This window comes from Myotis yumanensis, unplaced genomic scaffold (assembly GCF_028538775.1).
Source record: "Myotis yumanensis isolate MYYU_CA2020_CCGP unplaced genomic scaffold, mMyoYum1.0.hap1 SCAF_22, whole genome shotgun sequence".
Classification (NCBI taxonomy): Eukaryota; Metazoa; Chordata; class Mammalia; order Chiroptera; family Vespertilionidae; genus Myotis; species Myotis yumanensis.
The window spans coordinates 1,275,860-1,303,243 of NW_027223773.1; positions in this window are offsets into that span (position 1 = coordinate 1,275,860).

The following is a 27,384-nucleotide window of genomic DNA, read 5'->3' on the forward strand; positions in this document are numbered from 1 at the left end:
TCTCCCTTCCTCTCTGTAAAAAATCAATAAAATATACTTAAAAAATAAAATAAAAACAGAATATCATTTGCACAAGCGCAGATCTATTTTCTTGACATCCTTGAGGACACTTTTATGGGTAGGAATCTAAACGTACCATGTCATGTTGGGAATGTGGGAATGAGGCCATCGTTTTGGGGCTAAAGCCTCTGGCCTAGGTGTCTCGTGCCCGTGATGCGCATCTGCAGAGAATGGCATTCCCGTCACTGAATTCTGGAAGGTTCCTGACTTTGAGAAACCCAGAGTGGATGTGCAATTAGGATGATGGCCTTGTACTTCACTCGTTAACGGCGTTGGTCTCCGCAAGCACTTCTGTGTACGCCGTGCGTGAGCCCCGTCGTCCCAATTTCCCTCCATCTCCCAAGAAATGTCATCTTTACAGAAACAGGCAAACCCCAAACCCGCAGCCCCCTGGGGGTCTGGCCGTCCACCTGTCAGCTCTGATTACTTCCGGGACCCGGTGAATTCACTGACCCACTTTCCCAACGACGACGGACCTTTCCGGGCAGAAGCCGAAGGTTTATTTTTGTCTTGATGGTGGACGTGTCTCTTGCCGGGGATGATTAATAATTTAGTTAACAACTTTATGAAGCTCACTTTTTGCTTTCTCAGATGTCTTTTTTTTTTTTTTCATATTCATAGTAAAAGAAGGAGTTGCTTCTATTTCTGTATTGTTGAGGCTCACGGCTCCTGTTTAATGTGTATTTCAAAAGGTATTTACATTTCTTCTGAAAAGAGGAAAAAGTAAGACTAAATGGATAAGTCGAAACGTCTTCAAAATATAAAAAGAAAATCTTTAACTGATTTGAGGTATTATTGGCACTGACTCAGGAAAGATAAGATTATAATTGGGCCCTGACTGGTTTGGCTCAGTGGACAGAGCGTCAGCCTGCGGACTGAAGGGTCCCAGGTTCGATTCCGGTCAAGGGCATGTACCTGGGTTGCGGGCACATCCCCAGTAGAAGGTGTGCAGGAGGCCGCTGATCGATGTTTCTCTCTCATCGATGTTTCTAACTCTCTATCCCTCTCCCTTCCTCTCTGTAAAAAAATCAATAAAATATATTTAAAAAATTGTAATTGGTTCTGATCGATGTAGTTTTAGATGTTGAGGATGATGGGGTTTGCTGTCTGATTCTTTTTTTTTTCCCGTGTCATCTGAGGGCTTTACTGAGCAAAGAACGTTTAATCCGTTTGGACACACGCACGCAACTGTTTGCACGCGTCCCGCCTAAAATGGCAAAGATGTGACATTGGTTCCCTTACGATATCCCTCATGTCGCCAGAATGGAACCTGCTGGTGGCAAGTGACTCCTGGAACGTTGCTCCAACATGCTGTCGATGTTTTGGGAGTGCTATTCAGTTAACCATTGAGAAAAAAAAAACAAAAACAGAAGGAAAAACATCCCTCGTTTTATATCAACAACACGGGTGCATCGTATGAAGAGCCTTCCTCACGTATGCAGAGCACTCGCCCAAATGCTCACCAGATAGTCAGAGCCACCGTGGCACCGTCGAAACGCTGGTGGCTTAATTCAGACCTTTGGTCTCATGTCTGTGTTCTTTTAAAAAAGAATATGTTCTCGTTGATTTTTAGAGAGAGAGAGGAAGGGAGAGGGAGAGAGAGAGTTAGAAACATCCATGAGAGAGAAACATCATCCGTTGGCTGCCTCCTGCACGCCCCCTGCTGGGGATGAAGCCTGCAACCCGGGCCTGTGTCCCGACGGGGAATCCAGCTGGAGACCTCCTGGCTCATAGGTTGATGCTCAACCACTGAGCCACACCGGCCGGGCCCAGCTCCGTGTTCCTGATGCTTGCCTCCGGTTGAGAGCTGAATTCTCTGCGTCCTTCACGCCCACTCATCCCACTCGGCCTGGGGAGCGGGGAGGCTGTCACTGCAAATCCGTCAGCGGGAGCCCGGTTCAGCGGGCAGCGCATCCCGCTCCGTGGGCCCTCGTCCCTCCCGCCATCCTGATGTGCGCGTGGCAGGTCGAACGTGGCCGCTGGGAAGGGCGACGCTCGAGTCCGAGATGAAGTTGTGGTGCCAGCGTGACAGGGCGCTTAACGAGAAGGGATGGGACGGGACCGGCCGACCCCAATGTGTCTGTTGCAATGAAGGTCAAAGGAAAGAGCTAATCTGAGCCGAGGGCTGGGACGCGGACGATACAGACATCCGAGAGGAGAAAGGCGAGGGGCCCTCGCAAAGTGATTCGCAGCTTGAAACTAGAGCGAGAAATGGATTTCCTAACGGAGAGAGATAGACGTCCAGCTTCACTGTAAAAAATTAAAAAAATTGAACTCTCCTAACATGTGCCTTTTGGGGTCCCTCGTGTATAAATGAAGCCCCCAAAGTCTTCTGTAAACAGCTCAGAGACTCGGCAACAGCAAATGGAAGACCTGCCCTAACCGGTTTGGCTCCGTGGATAGAGCATCAGCCTGAGGACTCAAGGGTCCCAGGTTCGATTCCGGGCAAGGGCATGTACCTTGGTTGCGGGCACATTCCCAGTGGGGGGTGTGCAGGAGGCAGCTGATCGATGTTTCTCTCTCATCAATGTTTCTAACTCTCTATCCCTCTCCTTGGCAGTGCCTGGACCAGAACGGTCACCAGCTTGAAAACAGGCGTTGACAAATATATATATATTCATGTCTGTAGATTCTTTTAAATTTTGAAAATGAGCTGTATGTTCACTGACTTTGTCATCATTCTAGGAGTGTGTACATTTAAAAAATTTTTTTTTATTGATTTCAGAGAGGAAGGGAGAGGGAGAGAGAGAGAGTAATATCAATGAGGGGAGAGGACCATGGATCGGCTGCCTCCTGCATGCCCCACTCTGGGGATCGAGCCTGAAACCTGGGCATGTGCCCTGACCGGGAATCGAACCTTGGGCTCTTCAGTCTGCAGGCTGATGCTCTATCCACTGAGCCAAACCCGCTAGGGTGGGGGTATACATTTTTGGGGACACACTATCTGGATTTTAACAATCTCAGCAGGGCCCCGTACAGTGTCTCAGACAGGAAAGGTACGAAAAGAAACCGTTCCCTTTCAAGCTGAATTATTCAGTGGGCATTGATTTGCCGATCAAAGTGTGTCGCATTCATATTCTAAATACCGAGGAGAAGGGACCGAAATGAAGACAGTAACCCGCCGACCATCCGCCACAGTCAACGATCCTCCTTTTCCCGTTTCCACCCATCAAGGGCGAACGAATATGAGCTCACTGGGCAAGTGGCCAAATGCCCACTCAGCGGGGTCTCGCGCTGGCTTCTGGGAATCTGTTCAATATTTAAGCGGACACGCCACCCTAAACGATGCAGCGAGGAGACACACAAACGACTCCGCGTGTGATGGTGAGAATCATGCTTTTATTGGGAAACTACCAAATCATCGCATCGGATATATTAATGGGAAAACTCGTGCCGGGCATCTTATGTCTCTGTTGTTGTGATTGTGTTGATGAAAGTGGCCCAGGAAACACGGACAGTTAATAAAGACCAACGGCGTTTAGCTTGACTGGTACCACGCGTTCCTAGTTTCCTTTGGCCGTGCTGATTACTCCCTGATTATTTGGAATGAAGGGTTAAAGCATTAAAAAAAAAAAAAATAAGTTTCTTTTTTATTGATTTTAGAGAGAGGGGGGAAGGGAGAGAGAGGAACATCCATTTTTTGTTGTTGTTGCAATTATTTACGCATTCCTTGGCTGATTCTTGTACGTGCCCCGAGCCAGGTTCGAACCCACAACCTAGAGGTGTCAGGACAAGGCTCTAACCAATGGAGCTACTTGGCCAGGGCCTGAAGGGTTAAAATTAACGTGGTTAGAATGGCATCGTAAATCGTGAAGCCTTCGGCACAGATTCCTGTGGTTTCTCACCTCAGTGAGGCGTGATATTAAGACGTAGGCTGAAGGAAAAAATCGTGTGGCCCTTACTTTCCGGCGAACACGCGAGGAAGCACCTGCTTGACCTTTCCCTGACCTCTCTGGTGGCTTTGTGTGACTCGGTGCTTATTTTCAGGACGGACACGGTGCGGTCTATGTTCCAAGTGCCCGGGAAAAGGGTCTGTGTGCATTCTGTAGCTATTAATAATGAATGAGTAAACGACTTAATACATGAATACATAAGTGAGTCACACAGAGGGAGGGGGGAAAAATCCATGGGAAATATCAATACTTGAAAGAGAAACATAGTTCTCCGATCGACCGCAGGAAACAGAAAGAATCGTTTCCAACATCAGAGCGGCTTCAGGAGGCAGTGATGAAGGAGCAGCTGGAGGTGGAGAGAAGTAGGCTGTCGCATGGCTTTCATCACTGAGATATATCAGTGGACCCCCCCCCCCCTTATCATTCTCCACTTAATCTCCCCCTACTCATCGCTACGGTCATGGGCAACCTCTCGCCAGGCTGCTTGCATCCGTCATGATGCAACCCCCTAACTCGTCTTCACATCAGTCCACGGTGGCCCCATGGGGGACTCCCTCCTGCTCAGAGGACATTTGTCTATGCCTTTGGTGTCTCTTTGCTGTTCGTGTGACCCACATAGATGCGGCACTCGGGGCATGCGGGATACCGGGTTCTCGATCTGCTACACCAGTGGTCGGCAAACCGCGGCTCGCGAGCCACATGCGGCTCTTTGGCCCCTTGAGTGTGGCTCTTCCACAAAATACCACGTGCGGGCGCGCACGTACGGTGCGATTGAAACTTCGTGGCCCGTGCGCAGAAGTCGGTTTTCGGCCTGGGCGAGCCTATTTTGAAGAAGTGCTGTTGATATTTGGCTCTGTTGACTAATGAGTTTGCCGACCACTGTGCTACACCATCCACTTACATCCCCTTAGCTGGTGTGTGTGTGTGTGTGTGTGTGTGTGTGTACACAGGGCGGAGGTCTTTGTAAGGGAAGCGAAATACATAGCCAACTATGAGGTTGCTTCTACTCAAAACCGGAAACCCCCAGAGGACTTGATCCTGACGGTTTCACATCGTCGCTCCGAGTTCCTACATTCCCCGGGATCCTAATGGAAGCAGGGAGTCCCGGCCGCACGCCGTTCCTCAGGCAGCAAGAAGAGCTAAAATTATGGTGTGCGTTGACTAGTAAGCATTCTTGGCTCACAAGTGAAGATGAGGATTGTCCAATGATCTGACGCGTGTTGGAAGAGGGACTGAGTTCTATACCACCTGCTGTTTCGTTCTGCATCAGAAAAACACGTTAATGCGAAGGGCGAGACATGTCTGCAGACGGAGGGTTCATCTCCGTAATTTCCCGGCCTCTGCTGAGATGGAGAAAATGCCCGCGTTCAGTATTTCCCCAGGCTTTCCTAAGGAGTAGGACACGCTCTGTGTGCTAAGATGATTGAAAAGGTTTTTGTTTGCCAGCGAAATATCAAATGAGACTGGATAGCGTACCTGTTTTCAGCACGTATCGCCTCCGGGAACACCTTGCGATTTTGGATGCGCACATGTTTACCAGGGATTTGTAATCTGCGACCTGGTTCCCATGGTTACTTTGCAACCACAACCGTATCACAGACGATAGATAAACCACTGGAAGTAATGATTCAGAGGGGTCCTGTGTGCATTTATATTGCCCGGTGCATGAGAAAGGCCGACGAGAGCATATAAACAGAACGGAGGAACTAGGAATGGGTAACTGGGCCAGCAATTGGTTCGATCCATACTCTACATCTTCCTCCGATCATCATAAAATGCCCAGACTCTCTCTACCAGGAAATTCACTTAAAATATATATATATATGTTTTTATTGATTTCAGAGAGGAAGGGAGAGGGAGAGAGGGAGAAAAACATCAATGGTGAGAGAGAATCATGGATCAGCTGCCTCCTGCACGCCCTTTACAGTCGTTGTGTGTACATGTGAGCCCAGGGTCATACATTCATTTTCGTTTTTTAAATAAGTTATTTCGGTGGGCCTTGCGTGTTTTGATTCTTTTTTTTTCGGGGTGGGGGGAGAATGGGGGAAGGTGCTGTCACTTGGCAACGCGGCGTCGTGCTGGATTCGGCATAAACGGCTCCGATGTGATTTCTCACGCACGTTTTTCTCATTTCACGCTCGCATAACTCAGTTGTGATAGGGTACGAGACGGCATGTCTTCCCTATTATTGTATAGATTCAATTATGTCCCCAAATCCAAGAAATCTGTGAGAAACGTTGAGGAGAGCGAGTCGTAACTTAATTTTAAAGGCTCTTCGTGTTCATCCGCAGCGGGAGGCCCCCTTTTTCCAGAAAGAAGGGAGAGAAGAGAGAGGGATCGGGTGGGGCAGAGCATGAACCTTGAGGCTCCCTCTGTCTCCAGGAACCGCACCCCCAACCCCACCTCGGTCATATGTTTCCATTTACGAGATTTCGGGTTCCCAAGTGCACGCCGTCACCATGACCAAACAGGTTTACGAGGGGCAGGTTAAAAGACATAGAAATAATTTGGAGTGTTCCTCGCTGTACTATTTAATTTAAGTTCGTTATTGGGAATAGGCGGGATGCTTGAGGGCACTGAGTATCTTAGAGATGTTCAAGTTATGCAGTAGAGTTTTATTTTTTAAAATATATTTTATTGATTTTTTACAGAGAGGAAGGGAGAGGGATAGAGAGTTAGAAACATCGATGAGAGAGAAGCATCGATCAGCTGCCTCCTGCACATCTCCTACTGGGGATGTGCCTGCAACCAAGGTACATGCCCTTGACCGGAATCGAACCTGGGACCCCCCAGTCCACAGGCCGACACTCTATCCACTGAGCCAAACCAGCCAGGGCTGCAGTAGAGTTTTAAACTCTTTAGTTTCTGTAAGATTAATTTTGCCATAAGGCCTCTGAAATCAGGTTGCGAGAGGTAGCGATGTTTGTCAACACCAGCGGGAATGCATTCTCCAGTAAATACTAACTAAGAAGCTGCCGAAATCGAGCTATGCTTTGGGGGAATTATTTTAATCCTCAGCTTCGGTTCATTGTATTGGTCACGACATAGAACATACTCTAAAACGGTTGGCGCCATGAGCAGAACCAATGCCAAATTCTTTATATATGTAGATATAGATCATTGATTTCAGAGAGGAAGGGAGAGGGAGAGAGAGAGAGAAGCATCAACGATGAGAGAGAATCATGGATCGGCTGCCTCCCGCACGCCCCCCCCACACTGGGGATGGAGCCCGCAACCCGGGCCTGTGCCCTGACTGGGAATAGAACCCTGACCTCCTGGTTCCCAGGTCGACGCTCACCACTGAGCCATGCCGGCCGGGCTCTGCTACCTCCTTATTCCTACTCTTCCTTGCGTTTTCTCCCCTTGACTGGCTGTCAGCTCCCTGGCATCGCCCCACCCTGTCCAGCAGCCTCTTACTCATCCACGGCTGTCGACGCCTCCCTTTCGAAACCAGCATTTGGGGGTAGCCTTCATGTCAGTGTTTTCCCATGAATTCTCTCTCCCCTCCTTACGCAGAAGTGACCAGCGTTTCCTCTCCACTGAATTCCCACCGTGTCGGGTTACAGCCTCCCCAGCATCTCCCTGAGCTCACCCACCGCGGCTTTCCCACCCGCCACCTCCTCCTTCTCCTCCACTGACCACCGGCCCCCGCCTCTCCCTGCCCCCTAAACACTCTCCCCCACCCCCTCCCTCAATGTAGGGCTTCTCCGTCCTCTGTGTCCTCATCACATTTTCTCAGATAAGCTCTACGCGTCCCCTGGTCTGCGCCCCCCCGCATCTCCGCTGCTTCTGCAATCACCCCTTCACCACGGCGTTTCTGAGAAAATTCACCGAGTGTCTACGTACAACAAACCATTTTTTACAGATGACTCAGGCACAGGCCCTGCCCCTCAAAGGCCAGAGGAGAGACCGAGGGCAAAGTCATCTCGGTGCCACGGGGGTGAGTTCTGCCCGGCCTGGGTGGCTCAGTGGTTGAGCGTCCACTTAGGAACCAGGAGGTCAGGGCACAGGCCTGGGTTGTGGGCTAGATCCCCAGTGTGGGGGGCATGCGGGAGGCAGCCGATCCATGATTCTCTCTCATCATGGATGTTTCTCTCTCTCTCTCTCTCCCCCCTCTCCCTTCTTCTCTGAAATCAGTAAAAATATATTTTAAAAAATGAAAATACATAAATACACTGGTCCCCTGGAATTCCTGGTTGTTGGGAACCAGACAAACAAGGCCGTAGGCATGAGAAGAAATACGAGACATGTAAAGCAGGCACTCTGAGTGTGACCCGGTTGGTCTACGTCTGTTTTACACCGAGGAGACATGTACCTGTAAATCATGTATTATAAGAGGGAATATCCCTACGGAGAAAAAAGACGTAAAAGAAAGGGAGAGGAGAAGATACTAAGAAAATATCGTTAGCCTTGCAAGATACACACCCCGTTTCCTGCTTCGTGCCTTCTACCACATCATCTCCTTTCACCCCCTCCTCTCCACCAAACCTCGTCACTTAGATACGATTAAGTACATTTTTTTTAAAGCAAATGGAGGGGAAAAAAACTCTCAAAAAGGTTCAGGCACTTCCCCTAAGTTGCGGACACATGGGTAGAGATGACAAATCTAAAACAGGAGCCTGGCCCTGACCGGTGTGGCTCAGTGGCTAGAGCGTCGGCCTGCGGACCGGAGGGTCCCGGGTTGGATTCCGGTCAAGGGCGTGTACCTGGGTTGCAGGCACATCCCCAGTGGGGGGTGTGCAGGAGGCAGCTGATCGATGTTTCTCTCTCATCGATGTTTCTAACTCTCTATCCCTCTCCCTTCCTCTCTGTAAAAAAAAACAATAAAATATATTTAAAAATAAAAAAATAAATAAATGGAAGTTGGGACGTGTAGGCCCGAGTGGCGTGGAGCAGAGTGTGGTCAGCAGTAGAAGCCTCGTTACTTGTAAACATTTTAAAAATAGCGTGGGGAGGGCTGGGAAATTGTTAGGTTGCCTCACCGTCCGGCTTCTGGTTAGTCCTCCTACTAATTTGGGGCCTCACATTGGCCTGGGCGTCTATTCCGGCAACGTGGCGGGCGAAGGGGCTCTGGTCCGTCTCCCGGATGGAGGGCAGGCGCGGCCCGGCCAGGCCCAGCCGATGCCGGAAGAGTCGTTGTGGTCATGTGGCCGTGCCTCTGCTGGGACGGAGCGATTTCTCCCGACTGGCACGCAACACAGGGACCATTTTCTTCCTTTTCCATTGAGTTTATATATATATATATATATTTTTTTTTTTTTAATTGATTTTTTTACAGAGAGGAAGGGAGAGGGATAGAGAGTTAGAAACATCGATGAGAAAAACACCGATCAGCTGCCTCCTGCACACCCCCCACTGGGGATGTGCCCGCAACCAACGTACATGCCCTTGACCAGAATCGAACCTGGGACCCTTGAGTCCGCAGGCCGACGCTCTAACCACTGAGCCACACCGGTTAGGGCTATGGTTTTTGTTGTTGTTGTTGTTGTTGTGTGTGTGTGTGTGTGTGATTACTGTTAATCCTCACTTGAGGATATTTTTTCCATTGATTTTGAGAGAGAGAGGAAGGGAGGGGGAGAGACAGAGAGAAACATCGATGTGAGAGAGAGATACATCGATTGGTTGCCTCCTCCACGTGCCCCGACCAGGGCCAGGGATCGAGCCTGCAACCCAGGTATCTGGCCTTGACCAGGTTTTGAATCATCAACTATTATTTTTTTATATACTTTTTTTTTTTTTATTGATCTCAGAGAGGAAGGGAGGGGGAGGTAGCATTTTGAGTGGCTTTAAATGTCCTTTTTTTTTTTTTTTGGTGTCTAAGCGATAAACGCAAACTTAAAAAATAATGATGTTTATGTGTGAGATCTACCTGGAAACAGTTGAGAGCTTTGGAAACCCAATGAGCCAGGCCATCCTGTGTGGGTGGGACGCCCCCGTGTCCCCGAGTGAGGCCGGGGAGGGGGCAGCTGGGAGGCCGGCCGCCCACCGCCCACCGGTCACACAGGCTGACGACAGCTTTCCTGTTTGTGACAACAATGCCACACGCCAGCAGCCGGCCGGCCGTCGGGTTTCCTGTCTTTCTTTCAAGCTGTTGATTGTTCCACACACAGCTGGGGTGTCCTGGCTATTCCTCCATTCACACTCTGTCCGTTGAACCGAACCCCTTAAAATCTCCCGGTCACGAACAGAGTGGGAAACACCCCATCATTTTATTTCAAAAGTGATTGGCGGGGGGTGGGGGGCGGCGGCCTAGATTCCACGGCCGGGGAGCGGGACCGTGGGAGCCTCGGTGAGGTGTGGGATCGAGAGGGCGGGCAGCCAACACCCACCCCCTGCCCCCCGGTTCGGGGCTGGGTTGCCGGAGTTTCCGGAATGTTGTGTTTTCATTTCCCATCGTGTCTACAGAACGTCCATCCGTGTCTTTTCCTTCGAGTGGGAAGCAGAGCAGGCATTTATTGACACCTGAGCTGAAACTCAAGAGCCATCGTCCAACGGTAGCTGGTCCGGTGCCTTGAGCCCGTGTACGGTCGGCTAAGCTCAGCTGTGATGTGTGGTAGGTTAAGTGTATTAAATGCAGTCTTGACTTGGCTATTTTACAAAAATATATATATATTTTTATTGATTTCAGAGAGGAAGGGAGAGGGAGAGAGAGAGAGAGAAACAACCATGATGAGAGAGAATCATGGATCGGCTGCCTCCTGCAGGCCCCACACTGGGGATTGAGCCCGCAACCCGGGCCTGTGCTCTGACGGGGAATCGAACCATGACCTCCTGCGTCGTAGGTCAATGGTCAACCACGCCGGCTGGGCGACTTGGCTGTTTTTAACTTATCATGGGTGTATCAGGACATAATCCCAGTGTGAGACCAGGGCACCTGTGCTGTCTGTTTACTCTGGTTTGGATAGCTGTGCCTTCTCAGGAAAAAATAGTCAGTGTTGTCTTTGGGTGTGCCTTTTGTAAGATTGTTCGCCGGGTCTGTGGCTTGTCCTCTCCTCCTCCTTGACCGTGTCTTTTGCAGAGCTGCTGGTTTTTTAAAAAATATATATATTTTATTGATTTTTTTACAGAGAGGAAGGGAGAGGGATAGAAAGTTAGAAACATGGATGAGAGAGAAACATCCATCAGCTGCCTCCTGCACACTCCCTACTGGGGATGTGCCCGCAACCCAGGTACATGCCCTTGACCGGAATCGAACCTGGGACCTTTCAGTCCGCAGGCCGACGCTCTATCCACTGAGTGACACCGGTTAGGGCCTGCTGTTTTTAATTTTAATGAAATCCAGTATGAATTCTTCCTTTCATGAGTCATGTCTCCGTGTGGCTATCTACAAAGTCATTGCCACGCCCAAGGCCATCCAGGCATTCTCTTGAGTTATTTTCCAGGTGTATGGTTTTACGTTAGGTTACAAGGCATTTTGTGTCCATTTTGAGTCCATTTAGATTTATTTTTTTTGCATGTGGATGTTCAGTGGTTTCACCACCATTTGTGGCCGGCGTGGCTCAGTGGTTGAGTGTTGACCTATGAACCAGGAGGTCACGGTTCAGGACACATGCCCGGGGTGCAGGCTCGATCCCCAGTGTGGGGCGTGCAGGAGGCCGCCGACCCATGATTCTCTCTCGTCATGGATGTTTCTATCTCTCTGTCTCCCTTCCTCTCTGAAATCAATAAAAAATATATATATTTAAAAAAGAAAGAAAAGAGCACAGGGTGGGGGCAAACGCAGGCTCACAGCAGTTTGTCTGGAAACTAATACAATAATCAATAACCGCAAGAATCAGCCCTGTGTTTCTCAGGCTCAGGGCTGTAAGCTATGCGGGCCCTGCCCTGTGCATGTCTATTTGATCGGCTTCCTGCCGATGCGAACGCGGACGATTCAGACATGTGGAGTCCATTTCACAACCCTCTGAACTCCACACAAATAGCCATTATCGGACTTAATGATTTTAAGAGCCTGGGATGCCCGGGTTGCCCGGGGTCCTGGCGTAGGAAATGCGGATTGGGGAGGTTACTTCCCCGCGGCCCTTTCTCCGGGGAGAGCGGTTAGAATCAAAGAGGAGAATACCTGGTCGGACTCATTATCCAAACAGGATGACGGTAATAGCGGCGTCTGGGAGAGCGAAGGAGAATTGACTTCATTTCCCTAATGAAGGGGCCGCTGCTCTTACTTAAAGGCGGTCTTGTCCGTGAGCCCCGTCTCAAGGCGAACTTCTCAGGATGGGATTGTAAGGGGTTCCTTTCTTTTCTTTTTTTTAAAAAATATATTTTATTGATTTTTTACAGAGAGGAAGGGAGAGAGATAGAGAGTTAGAAACATCGATGACAGAGAAACATTGCTCAGCTGCCTCCTGCACATCTCCTACTGGGGATGTGCCCGCAACCAAGGTACATGCCCTTGACCGGAATCGAACCCAGGACACTTCAGTCTGCAGGCCGACACTCTATCCACTGAGCCACACCGGTTTCGGCTTTCTTTTCTTTTTGAAAATATATTTTATGGATTTCAGAGAGGAAGAGAGAGGGAGAGAGAGAAATAGAAACATTAATGATGAGAGAGCGTCATGGATCGGCTGCCTCCCGCACGGCCCCTACTGGGGATGGAACTCACAACCCCGGGCATGCGCCCTTGACCGGAACCGAACCCGGGACCCTCCCGTCCCCAGGCCGACGCTCTATCCACTGAGCCAACCTGGCGAGGGTGTGGTCCCTTTCTTTGAAAACGTATTCTGCTTGTCATGGCTGCCGCCCCAAGTGCCTTGGACATTATCAGCAATGAGAAGGTGCAAGCGAGGAAAGAGACGGTTACGGCAAACTTTAATGTAATAAAAACAGGGCTTTGAGGCCTAAAAAAAAAAAAATGTGTAGTCCTCTGTGCAGACAGTTCAGGAAGAAATCTTGCCTCTCTCCCTCTTTCAGGAGAATGGCAAGCGGCCTTGACAATTCCGTTCCGGGGCAATGAAATGTCACTGCATCTCTCTGTTTTCTAAAGACCGCCGGGAAGCAGACGGATGGTGTGAAAACAAGCGAGTTGGACTCTCGGGTGGAATTCTGATTTTAAATAATGAGTGAGCCCAGCCGGCGTGGCTCAGTGGTTGAGCGTCAACCTAGGAACCAGGAGGTCAGGGCACAGGCCCGGGTTGCCGGCGCGATCCCCAGTGTGGGGCGTGCAGGAGGCAGCCGGTCCATGATGCTCTCTCATCGTGGATGTTTTTCTCTCTCTCCCTCTTCCTTCCTCTCTGACATCAATAAAAATATATTAACTAAAAAAGAAGATATTGCAGTAACACAAGCAGACAGCACAATACAAGAGCACTCTGCGTTTCGCGTACTCACAGCTTCAACCTACGTGAGCCCCTCCCTGTGTGACCGTCTGTAGTCGTGGCTAGAAAGATCAGTGGAGCCCAAGCAGCTTTTATAGTTTTCGGAGGCGCTGCGAGCGGTCTGGGTTATAGGCCGCTCCGGAATGTTCTCAGTGTTAACAAATTAAGGTCTTCCCGGGGCCCTGCTGGCTTTTATTTCGGCGAGAAATTCCTGAGTTTATCAGGCAGTGGAGTCGTGGGCATGTCTGTAGTGTGCGCTGTGCGTCCATGAACAGACTCAGGAGTGAATCTCTCTGAGGCTGAAGGCAGCTACATCCGCGGACTCTTCTTAGGCTGCACATACCATTATGCTCCTCATCAGTGTGTGCGTCTTGGGGGGAAGGAGGAGGTTTGAGCCATATCGGTTTTGAATCATCAACTATTATTTTTTTATATATTTTTTTGTTGATCTCAGAGAGGAAGGGAGGGGGAGAGAGAGATAGAAGAATCCATGATGAGAGGGGATCGTTGATTGGCTGCCTCCTGCATACCCCCAACTGGGGATGGAGCCCACAACCCGGGCATGTGCCCTTGACCGGGAATTGAACCCGGGACCCTTCAGTCCGCAGGCCGATGCTCTATTCACTGAGCCAAACCGGCTAGGGCTCAAAGTATGCATTTGAAAAAGTCGCAGATAAAATAATGACAGAGCCCACGGACTGTTTAAAATGCTCCTTATAAGGAATTATTAAAATTAAAATATCCTTAATGAGCACAGAGGCCTCATGGTAGTCATCTGTTTATTCAGTTAGCAATTTCGTCTTTAGGTGAGCATTTGGGGGCATGTCCACAGGCCTTGCTTTTCTAAAATAAAGGCATCAGAATTCTCTCTTATGAAAACTGTCAGTCTAGACCAGCGGTTCTCAACCTGTGGGTCGCGACCCCTTTGGCTGTCGAACAACCCTTTCACAGGGGTCGCCTAAGACCATCCTGCATATCAGATATTTCCATGACGACTCATCACCGTAGCAACGTGACCGTTAGGAAGTAGCAACGAAAATAATTGTATGGTTGGGGGTCATCACATGAGGAGCTGTATTGAAAGGGCCCGAAGGTGGAGAACCGCTGGCTATGCCCTCACGTGCGTCCACCTACCTCTACCCGCAGGTCTACCATTGCTACGTAAAAAGAATGCGTTCATCCACGAAGCGCGTGATTTTTAGAACCTAGTGATACTGAACTTGGATTCGGGTTAGCCAGGAGGTCAGTCGCCAAAAGGTTCACTTTTTATTTAAAAAAACAGAAATCTGAGGAGTTCTGTTCCCCAAAGGAGCCACCCAACCAGCCGCCTCGCCGGGCCTTGGAGAGCGGAGAGAGTTTGTTTTCGTCTTGGGCATCATCTGCTCACGGTTGACAGTTGCACGCCCCCCTCCCTCCGCCCCCCAATGAGAGTCGAACATCAAAGTGGACCTCCCGAGAGATGCTATCAGATGGGGGTGGGCCTCCTTCGGGGCGCGGTGACCCGGAGGAGGAGGTGGAAGTGGTGAGGGGGCCGTTGAACCAGTGGTTAGGCAGGTAGGTCTCTGCGGTGCTGATGGGAAACAGTCGTTAGGGACAAGCTGCCTCCCCACACAGGAAGCGCAGGCACCCCCCTAACCCCCGGCCCCCGCCCCCGTCCCGAGGGCCCATGGCCAGCTGCAGCTGAGGAGTTTACACAGAGCCCCTCCCCAGCCCCAGAGTGTGCACGGCTCAGCTGGTGAGCGAGACACGGTGGGGACAGGGAGAGGGGCCGGGGGGGTTCTCAAGGGACAAGGGCCCCTCGGCGTGCGTTCTGCAAGTCACAGGACCACAGATCTTGCCCGAAAACGTGTTGAGAGTCAACACCACCCTCCCCGGCCCTTCATCCTACGGAAGAGCTAGATGAGTTTCGGGGGAGGTTAGAAAAAGAAAGTTTAGCCCCAGCCGGTTGGGCTCAGTGGATAGAGCGTCGGCCTGTGGGCTGAAGGGTCCCGGGTTCGATTCCGGTCAAGGGCGCATACCCGGGTTGCAGGCTCCTTCCCAGCCCGGGCCCTGGTTGGGGCGCGTGCAGGAGGCAACCCATCGATGTGTTTCTCTCACATCGATGTTTCTCTCTGTCTCTCCCTCTCTCTCCCACTCTCTCTAAAAATCAATGGAGAAATATCCTCGGGTGAGTGTTAGCAACAAGAACCAAAAGAAAGTTTACACCAATGAAACTCAAAGACGCAGGCCACACTTGAGCACCGAACGCCTTGAAATGGAAATATTTATGTGGAACATAATAAAAATGCTATTTTATACCTATGTTATGTGGTGGATGTTTATGTAATGCATGCTAAAAATCGAATACATACAACTATTTATAATAAGTATCAGAGTTGCCGTTGTGTGTGTGTGTGTGTGTGTGTGTGTGTGTGTGTGTGTTGTTCACTTGCTAAGCGCTGCTTTGCTTTCCCGGATTAATTCTGAAAATTCCGTGAGCTTCGCCCAACTGTCCGGATGGCCTAGACCCGTGGTCAGCAAACTTCGGCTCGGCAAACCGTGGCTCGCGAGCCACATGCGGCTCTTTGGCCCCTTCAGTGTGGCTCTTCCACAAAATACCGACTTCCGCACACGGGCCACGAAGTTTCAATCGCACTGTACGTGTGCGCCCGCACGTGGTATTTTGTGGAAGAGCCACACTCAAGGGGCCAAAGAGCCGCATGTGGCTCGCCAGCAGCGGTTTGCCGACCACGGGCCCAGACCAAACAGACCGGGAGCGGCCGAGGCTCTTGACCAACATCTGTGGTGTTTTTCAATACACTGGGGATTTGCTCACTCGATTCAGGGACCGTGACTGGGGGACAAATCTCAAAGGCAAACACCCTGACCTGGGACCTCGAACTTGAGGCCATACGCACCCACAAAGAGCCCTTGTGCGCATGCTTTCCATCTTCTTGCTATTTCATCGGTTCCCTTTTTAAAAAAAAAAAATGATTTTATTGATGACAGAGAGAGAGAGAGACCACTAGCCTGAACCCGGGCATGTGCCCTTGACTGGAATCGAACCCGGGACCCTTCAGTCCGCAGGCCCACGCTCTATCCACGGAGCCACACCGGCCAGGGCAGCCGCTTTCCACGTCTCTGCATTTGAGGAACTTCATGACCTTCATGGAGCTTCTGTCTCTCCAGCTTTGAAAGGGACGTTCTAATGCGAACTTTGAAGGATTCGGGCCAGTTGAATAAGGTTCTATACGCAAGTCACCTATCAATTCCACAGGACAAACGAGCCATCGCTCCTATAAGTAAGAGCACATCCATGTGTTTCTTCGTGCTCACGTGTCTTGGCATCACTAAAATTTATTATGTTTTTTTAAAATTTTTATTTCAAGATGTGATATTCTGAACATCTTAAGTCTATCTCCCTTGTGTGTTTAGTTGGGGTATGCATGCGATTTCACGGACGGGGTTACACTGCAAATACTGCTCAGTGCTCACATGATTTTAGCATATCCACGACACACACTTTGACTATTTGTAGAAGGGTATTTTTTGATAAAAATATTATTTTCAAAAAATGTGATTTTCATTTCGGAATTTGGACTGCCGTTGGCTCATAATGTTCCCGATGGCTCTGAATAAACACGTGGTTCTCACTGAGCTATGAATGAACCGTCAACTCCTGGTAGAGACAGGAGGTGTGAGTGCGCTTGGGGAGGAAATATACCTTGTGGTTTGAGATGATAGTAACTGATTTGAGTCTATCACACCCCGGAATACACAAATGAGTACACCGTGACCAGACCTCTATCAGGAAATCACCAGGGCCCGGCTGGCGTGGCTCAGTGGCTGAGCGGCGACCTAGGAACCGGGAGGTCATGGTTGGATTCCCAGTCAAGGGCACATGCCTGGGTTGTGGGCTCGATTCCCAGTAGGGGGCGTGCAGGAGGCAGCAGATCCACGATTCTCTCTCATTATTAACGTTTCTCTCTTTCTCTCATCCTCTCTGAAATCAATCCACATATATTTTAAAAAAGAAAATGAAATGGATGGATCGCCCACGTGGTTGCAGTGGACATGAATGGGAGGCTAAGTGGGTCGGCTGAGAACGTGGGAATTGGCCACGGAGGACAGAGGCCCCGGAACAGTGCCGATGAGCCGAATCCCACCGGCGTGTCTAGTTTGGATGGTGCGATGCATGGTTTCTGGAGAGAGAGAGAAAGGTCAGTGCGGGGAGAGAGAACTCAAAATAGATCCTTTTCTCATCGCCAACGTCATGAGAGATGAATCACCCCAAGACGGGGACCTGCTCTCCAGAAAGCGACACCCTAGCGTCAGGAGTGTTTCCTGGCGGCTCCGCTCAGCCCTCGAGAACCACACCAGGGAGGTTTCCATCGCCTCTCGGCTCAGAGCCGGAGGCACGCGGGGAACCTGTGAGTGACGCCAGGCTCCGGTTCGTCACCGGCCACCCGCTGAGCGACCAGCTGTCGCCCCGGCCGGGCAGGTGCAGGCTGGGCCACGTGCCTGGCGTCGGCACAAGGGACGCAGAAGAAGAGGCGGCGGAGGGAAGGACGCCCAGCCTCTCCCCACGGCACCCAGGACGGGACCCGTGTGGACTTGTGGGACAGTGGAGACCGACGTCGGTCGGGCAGCTCGCAGACAGGCCGCCGTTCGTCCTCTCTACTGGCGCTGTACTCGGTGCGCCATCAGATGGGACTCACCGCGCTTAGATTACTCAGCTTCGTGTCGGGCGAACCGTCCATCGTGTCGGCTAGTTTTCCCACGGAGCTGCCCCCCCCCCCCGGAAGCCCACTCCTGTCCAAGAGGCTCTCAGAAGTTACTCTGATTTTCCACGGTGGATGCAACACGTTAGCCCATCAGAGAAGACCCACAGATAAAGACCGAGAGGCACGCTTAAAGGCACAGGAGTGCTTCCGGGCAGTAACTACAATACTGCGAGCATTTGTGGCTCAAGGGTTGAGGGTTGACTTATGAAGCAGGAGGTCACGGTTGGATTCCCAGTCGGGGCACAGGCCCGGGTTGCGGGCTCGATCCCCAGTGTGGGGCGTGCAGGAGGCAGCCGGTCCATGATTCTCTCTCATCGTTGATGTTTCTCTCTTTCTCCCTCTCTCTTCCTCTCTGAGATCGATAAAAATATATTTAATTTTTTTAAAAAAGGAAACAGGAACCCAGGCCACCACCATCGCCACCTTGATTATAAACCTTCGAGCTATCATTGCAGGGAAAACAAAGACACGGTAGATGTCCACCGAAGGCTTACAGTGTCGGCCGTTGTCATTACAAGGAGGGGCCAAGCGGTGGAAGGGCCCGGGGACCCCTCTGAGGGGCAGGAAACGTGGGCTCGGTTCTCCTCCCGCCGCCAACTCGCCAGTGCCCTTGGCTGAGCAAACGCATCTGAGGGAGCCTCAGTTTCTTCAGCTGCGAAATGATAGGGTTGGGCTGGAGGAAAACGAGGGTTCTCTTTCGTCCGACGGTAATTATGGTGACGGGGCCAGAGCTAAGTAGAGACATCGTAGGAACAGCCTTTAATTACCGCCGTGCGACCATATGGAACCTCTTTCGCCGTCTCAGATCCGTAACAGGACCAACCACAGCCCTGTCTTTTCAAAGAAAAACCCTCCCAAGCCTCCCTCTCTCCTCCTTGCTCCTCGTATCCGTCCCCCAAATGGACCCGAAGACCGTTCCCATCATTTTATTACTGATGTGCAATACAGCTCCTCTTTGGATAGTCCTTCTAGAAACTGGTCACCTCTGAATATTTGATAAATTAATATTTTAACATAACACGGTGGAAGGCAGGTTAGAGCAGTCAGAGTTGCTTCTTTTTTTAAATATATTTTTACTAGAGGCTCAGTGCACAAATGTGTGCACAGGTGGGGTCCGGCGGGCTCGCCCCATGGGGGCCGTATGGGGGGATAATCAGGGGGGGGGCCGCCCTGGGGGAGGGGCCGTGGGCAGTTAGGGGTGCCGATTGGGCCAGTTGGCTGCTACGATGGACATGATAGCGACCGAACAATCCCGTCGTTCTGGTCATTCCGGTCTTTTTGTCATTCTGGTCGCCTGGCTTTTATATATATGGATTGATTTCAGAGAGGAAGGGAGAGGGAGAGAGAGATAGAAGCATCCATGATGAGAGAGAATCCTGGATCGGCTGCCTCCTGCACGCCCCGTACTGGGGATGGAGTCCAAAACCCAGGCATGTGCCCTTGACCGGGAATCGAACCGTCACCTCCCGGTTCATAGGTCGACACTCAACCACTGAGCCACGCCGGCCGCGCTGAATCTGAAGAGCGGTGGGTTTTCTAACTCAGTTCTGCGACGTCCGTTTCCTTCCCTGCTTTTTGAAAGATCTCACTGTGTCCCAAACACCGAGAACTGAATCGACACCCTTTTTTTTTTTTTAAAAAATATATTTTATTGATTTTTTTACAGAGAGGAAGGGAGAGGGATAGAGAGCTAGAAACATCGATGAGAGAGAAACATCGATCAGCCGCCTCCTGCACATCTCCCACTGGGGATGTGCCCGGAACCAAGGTACATGCCCTTGACCAGAATCGAACCTGGGACCCTTGAGTCCGCAGGCCGACGCTCTATCCACTGAGCCAAACCGGTTAGGGTAGGTCTTCCATTTTCTGTTGCCGAGCCTCTGAGCTGTTTACAGAAGACTTTGGGGGCTTCATTTCGACACCCTTCTTTAGACGCTGCGAGAAGAAACGGAGTTCTTAGAGACGATTAGCAAAATCCTAACACGTCCACTCTGTTCTGTACTTTGGTCTTCTCCTCCTTACAACCTCCCGTGTTGCCTTTGGCCGGAGGGCAGAGAAGGAGGCCAACGCCAGGCGGTTGCCCGTCAGACCAGCCTGTACTTTTCTAAAACGACAGACGCCACTCTCCCCGCCTGGTCTACGGGAGTCAGCTAACTGGTGTCCGTCTTGCTGTTCCCAGCTGTCGCTCTGCACTTTGACTACAGAAAGCCGTAGATGCGATATTAAAAGGGTGAAAGTAGCCCAAAACCCCACTCATCTCCTCCTAAAAGTTTCAGGTTGCACGTGGCTGGCTGGGGTAGGGGCTGGCGGTGGGGGGACAGGGGTGGGGTCGGGGGGAGACTCGCCCCATCTACTGAGTCAACATTTTCACAGGGACCCACACAGCTCCGAACAGCCTGTACCCTGCTGAGGCAACGTGTCATTTCCTGTCTGTGAATCTTGTAAATTCATTCCTTCTTGTCCCTTTTCTGTCCTCGACAACCCCTGAGGTTTGCATAGAAGCCCCGGTTTTGGTAGCTTTTGCAATTTAAAAAAAAAAAAATCAACATTGGAAATGAAGATCCAAAGAGAATAGGTTTCCAATAATTTTGCCAAACAGCAGGCTCCTGGAGAACCGCAGCAAATTCTAAATTTGAGACAATTAACTTTTCTGGAGAAATGAAAATGAGATGTGTTATAAAAATATAAATTCACACCGAGCCGTATTTCAAAACATTGAAAAGATAATATTTTTCTTCTGTCGAATAGCATTTATTGTCTATCCACCAGTACATTAACTTTAAAAATCTTGTTCCTTTTGCCCGGCCGGCGTGGCTGAGTGGTTAAGCATCGACCTATGAACCAGGAGGTCACCGTTTGATTCCCAATCAGGGCACAGGCCCTGGTTGTGGGCTCCATCCCCAGTGTGGGGCGTGCAGGAGGCAGCCGAGCCATGATTCTCTGTCATCATGGATGTCTCTCTCTCTCTCCCTCTCCCTTTCTCTCTGAAATCAATTTAAAAATATTTTAAAAATGAAATAAAAATTAGGAAGTGATACGGAATTCTAGATGCAATTCCTGAGGGATCTTTACCGCCCCGCAGAGTATGAATCGGCTGGGATAACGCTTTCACCAGCGCTGGATTGAGAACTATTTGAGGCTCGAAAGCATCTGCACCCCAGAAATGAAGGACCGAGTCACCGGTCACCGACAGCAGTAGAAATTCCGTGTCCATCGTCATTTTAAATAGCTCTGCCGCCCTCTTGCCTGCTCTGCAAACACCTCGCCTGCCTACCATCTGCTGACTTATTTTAATTCCCAGAAAGACGCCCCGTAAGTCAGAGCATAAGTGGCAGAATCGGAACAAAAGGGAGAGGGCAGGAGACGACGACGCGGAATAAATTCCAAATATGACTTCTGAAGGCAGACGCCGCGAAAGCTGTAATTTGAGTGCGCGCCAGAGACTCCTTAAACACAGTAATTACGGGACATCTGCTGGGAACGCGGCGTTGCCATTGGGCGCCGTTCGTCGCCCTGTAATATCTCCTGACACTCCCCGAAATGTGCCCCGTCCGGAGAGAGCCACTCACAGCTCGGCCCCCAGGAGCAGCGACTAATTCCAACAACCCAGAGAAAGACGACGGAGGGGTGACCTTGAACCACCACCCGTCCGGCCAACAGAATTAATTTTGTGCTTTTTTTTCAAAGATGTCAGCGCACTCCCAGAACCGTGACGCCCCCCGCCCCCTGCCCTGACCCCCAAAACCAAGTCCAGCAAACAAGGGGGGGAAATTCGTGGCATAGACCGTAGGTCCCGTCTCGGTCTTCTTAGAATATTGAGAAAACCCATCCAGAGGTCACGCTTTCTGTAAAAAAGACCGAAAACATGTCTCTTTATTATGAACCATTCCGCCATGGGTAGTCGTGCAAACGTTTAAACAGTTCTTTCTTTCTCTTCTCTTTTTTTTTTTTTCCTCTCTCCTTTTTTTCCCCTTTGACCTGTGAGATCATTTAAGAAACACATCCGTCTCCAGCCAGAAAAAGCATTCACTTCTCACAGCAAAAAATGGTGGGAGTCTAATGAACGGCTCCTCAGGGGGCCCCCTTTCGCGAAATATTTTAAACACGGTTAGCTGCCAAGCCGGCTCTCCCTCCTCCTCGCCACCTCCCTGCTTCTCAGGAAATCTGAAATTTGTAGGGGACGGCTGTCCTCTTGGCCTTCGGTAATGTGGAATGCATTAAGCGAGAACCATAAATAAACGCTCACACGTTCTCACGAGAAAGAGCGCGGACACCTCGCGTTGACCTTGGCCGCCGAGGGGCGAGGCCGGGAAGGAGGCGGCAGAAGGAGCCATCGATGGCCGTGGCGTGGCCGCCGATGGCTCGCTGTTCTTCTTGGAAGTGGGGGAGCTCGCTCTGTTTGGGGTGGCCCCGGTTCAGATGCGGGAAGGAGGGACGAAGAAAAATGCATCAGGCAGGACCCACGCCTGGGGAGGGAAGAGGGATAGTGTTTCCCCGGTCGGCCAACCCCCAGCAAAGGGAGTCAAAGTGGACATTGATTTCATACAAAATCCCCTGAAGAAAAGGCGAATTTTGAATTCCCTGGGCAATGCTAGGGCTGAGAAGATGATCGCCCCGAGGTATGGAAACGAGGAAAAGACTCACCCACCAAAACTTAATATATCCAAGTCTCGGATTCTCCAGCTTCCTCCCCCTCCTCCTCCTCCTCCTCCTCCTCCTTCTTCTTCTTCTTCATTCTTATTCTTCATAGGGATTCTATTATTGTGAAAATGGGGAATATGATTGTGGTAGCCAGTGTGTGGAGAAACAGTCTTAGGAGACAATTATGTTTCATTGTATGGTCATGTTCTTCCATTGGCCCAGTGTATGTCCAACATATTTCAAATGTTCCTCTATCGTGTTATTTTGTTTTCCATTTAGGAGAAAAACAAAAAATTATGAACTATGGAATCAATTCCTTGTATACCTACAGTTCAAGTTTTTTTTTTCAAGTTTTTAATTTTAACCATTTGAGCTTCATCCAAAATAACACAGAATTCATCCGGAGTTCACATCGCCCTGTATTTTTTTTTTCCTGCCAGTTCTCACTGCTTTCATATGCTGCACAGAACTAGGGAAGGTTCTGTCAGAACATGTGTCCTATCATAAAACCTCGGAGATTGCAAAAGAAAAGGAAAGAAACCCTGTCTAAACGATGAAGAAACAGCCGGCGTGGCTCAGGGGTTGAGTGTCGACCTATGAACCAGGAGGTCACGGTTGGATTCCCGGTCAGGGCACATGGGCCCAGGTTGTGGGCTCAATCCCCAATAGGGAGCGTGTAGGAGGCAGCCGATCCATGATTCTCTCTCATCATGGATGTTTCTCTCCCTCTGTCCTTCTCCCTTCCGCTCTGAAATCAATAAAATTAATATTTTAAAAAGTGATCAGAGAAACAGACGTGTTAGAACGTCGAGAGTGAGAGTTGAGAAGAGACCTGAGAACATGGCATATCCTTCTCTAGGTGGGTAGTCCTAGAATTGCTAGATTCCTAAAGTGGGCGAGATTCGGGGCAAGTCGGGATGTCTGCCTTCCCAATGACGGGCAGCGGCATAAACCACGGGTTGGAGAGCAGGTGCCCCCAGGGCCAGGTGTGCGTGTGAAGGTGAGGCGGCTTCCGTGGAAGCGGGGGTCCTGATGGCACGGAGCCCATGCCACTCATCTTCTCTGGACTCACTCTCCACGAGTGAGCATCCCTCGGGCCCAATGAGCATCCCCTCATTGCTGAGTTGAAGCCATGAGCCTCCCTCCCCCTGCCCCTCCATCTCTGCAGAAGCCAACGTGGGCATCACTAGCCCATCTAAGAACTTGAACCAGCACAGATGAAGCAACACGATGAGAAGCACAGCTCCCAGGGCCCAACTGTCTGGGTATAAAACTCAGCTTTGTCAAGCTCGATGGCCCGGAGCAACTCGACACTTTTCAGCCTATAACATGGGTCTGTGATGGGATCTCCATCGCAAACTTGGCAGGAACATGGAAGGGAGCGTGGGTAACGTATTTAGAACCGTATCCGGCCCACCGTAAAGGGTCTTCAAGTATTTTGAAGAATGAGAGTCTGCAAAAGACCCTCCTGGAGGCGCTCCGTTGATTCAGACCGATGTGGTGTCCCCCTTTTCCTGGGGTCTGCGTGGGCCCCGCCCTCGGTAATTATCCAGAGGGACGCATTGAGGACGGGGAGTCGGAATGCATGGCCACTGGATGGTATTTGAGTACCTCTGGAACCTACCAAACCTCATACCGAACCCACATACTCTTGGCTATTTGATTTCCAGTTGCTCTTGGCAAACTATGCATTTCCCCGTGTAAAGAAAAGGACTCACAGTAGATAACTGGACGGCAGCGATCCGACTCTTGCGAAATAGCAATCTCATGAGAGGAAGGTAAAGTAATCAGACGTGTGGTGATCAAATCTTTTTGAAAATGCATTCCCCCCCCCCAACCCGCCCGCGCCCTCCCCCAAAAAAGACAACCCTGGGAAAAATGAACAAGGGCTGTAGAAACCGATTTTCAGTCAAATCCTGAGCGTCACCCCACACGCTCAGGGAAGAACCCTGGGCCTGTTTCGACGGGTGCTGTGTTGAGCTACCCCATTCCTCGGCTCGTTAGAGGCATCGAAACACATGACTATGTCATTCGCTTTGGCCGGGTTTTTGTTAAAAGAAGAAACCCTAGGCGGGTTCATTTTCACATCCCCTTCGAGGTCGATCCTGGGTGCGCGTCGGCCTGTTTCCGGTGCTATTTGCCTGCCGGCCGTGCGAGATAACCCAGCGTGTTTTTTCTGAGAAGGAAGGAAGTTTCTTGAGTTAGTCCCAACGTGGTCCTTGTTTGGAAACGACCTGAGAGTTCGTGGTAGAGATTTTGGGGGAAGTTGCTATTTTAGGGAGTAAATGAATGTCTTGGCCTCCAGCCCACATTCCATTTCACCTGGGAAATTACATGCCACGGGGCCAGGAGGCATATTTTCGCTTAATAAATAGTTTCGCAACGTCGCGGCGTTAACGGCAAAGACAATAGAGGCTGGGGGACCTCCCTCTTTCTCTGGAAAGGCCTCATCATCTTTTCCATTCTCCCTTCCTTCTTTATTTTTTTTAATCACGACACTGAAACTACTTAGATGACATGGCATCTGCTTGATATTTCCTGTGTTAGGAACCCATGTTTCCCAGCTCAAGTTCAGGCTCCAGTTTAAGGGGCATACTCCTGGTTTCCCCACATTTTTCTTTCAGAGGTGGAGCCAGAGCTCGAATTAGAGTCATGCTTTCCGTCCCTTTCTTTTTTTTAAAAAAAAGATCCCACAGAGTCGACGTGGTTATAGATGGTGCCTGTTGAGGATAAATTTGGTGAGACCGAAAAGATAGCCCGGCACAACGTCGCCTTGTAATTTAGCCTACGAAACTCTCTTACATCATTTCCATTCAAAAAAAAAAAAGAGAGAGAGAAAAGTAAAAAGAATACAAAGCAAGGCTGGTATCAGATACGCGAGCCTATTTAAATACGAGAGGGTTGTAAAAAACAAAACAAAAAAAACACAAAACCCAACATGACTTCCAGCAAAATAGCCATCCTGCACCACAGGCCCCATTATGGCTGGATAGTCAATGCCTGACCAGCCTGGACTAGCACATAATGCAAAAAATAAAGGCCTGTGAGACCGTTTCAAAAAATATTGATTCAGGAAATGCAAGCACAGTTCCATCTGTTAGTTACTTTATTCCAGGAAATCATTGGGAATTATTCAAATCGTATTATTCTCTTATCCAACAGGAGTCGTTCTTTGTCCTCCCCCCACCCCCCCCCCCACCCCCCGCCGGCCCTTGTATCTTGAACTACGCCCCCAGGGATTCCACAACCCCTTTCAGGATCACAGTCTCTCCAGGCGCCTTCTCAAAGCGGGACCGGCCTGGAGCTTAGCGACACCCGAGGCCTGTTTCTCCTCGTGAACCCAACGGCGGCCCGATACCAGGGAGGAGGCTCAGGCCACGCCCATGAGGGACCTTGTTGCCAACGATGCGGACACTGGTGAACAGATCCCACGGGTCTGGTGAGCGAACACTCAGCGGAAGGAAGTCCGGCGCGTCGGAAAGGCACGACCTGGCCCAGATCCAAGCCCCCGAACTCCTTCCTGAACCCCTAGCTCGGGGCATGGGGGATCACGGTCGCATTAAGTCCGAGTCTTCGAGTACGATTTGCCGGGAGACTCTACAGCCAACGTTCGTCGGTGGATATTTGCACAGGAGAAAAGAAGACGAGGGAGGCCCCCTCCAGTGCACGAATATTTGTGCACCAGGCCTCTAGGCTATAGATATTGGCACAGGAGACAACAAGCCTGAGGGAGGCCGCCTGGGTCTCGAGCTGGGGTGGGGAGCTCTCTGCTCTGGATGCCACAGAGACGGTGAGACGTGAGTACGGTGATCCTGACCGCACCACACGGTCCAGCCAGCGACCTTGAGGACAGGGAAGGAGGACGTAGCCCAGCTTGTCTCGCACCGGGACCCAGCCAAGCCGTGATGAAATCTCCGAAGAAGACGGACGGACCTAAAGGACCCTTGTGAAGAAAGGGCCTACAAGCCATCACTAGTCACAGCTTCTAAAACAGCGGTTCTCAACCCCGTGGGCCGAGACCCCTTTGGCGGTCGAACGACCCTTTCACAGGGGGCGCCTGAGACCATCCTGCAGATCAGATATTCGCGTGACGACTCATCACCGTAGCCACATGACAGTGAGGAAGTCGCCGCGAAAATCATTGTATGGTTGGGGGTCACCACAGGAGGAGCTGTACTGAAAGGGCCGGAGGGTTGAGAACCGCTGTGTCTAAAACAATGTGAGAATCATTCCCCGATGAGAGAACGCGGGCAGGGACACACCGTCTACGCGGCCATCGAAGCTGCCGTCTCGAAAGCACTGAACGTGGTCATGGGGCCAGTTTGTTCCCTGCGCTTGAGGGCAAGAGAGACTCACCCCAGGGTGCTCGAGTTTGCAGAGAGAGTAACGCACGCTGTGTGTGCAGGTGCCCTCATGTGATTTCTCCAAAGCCGTTTGCTGTTGTGTCAGCGCTTGGCGTGCTTCCGTCTATCTGTGTCTGCCCTGGTAAACATCTGTTCGGTAGATGTGCTCTATGCCAAGTGCTGTGTTAAGCATCATGGGTGAAAACACATTAGTGGCTGCTCTTGAGCTGTTTCCAATCTGGTAAGCAGAGACGGATCCTAGACACACATACATGTACTCTCTCCGGTGCCGACGTCGCCAAGAGATTTACAGACAACGTACTGTAGGGAGGGACCCCCATGAGGGAATCATCCTGATCGGCCAAGA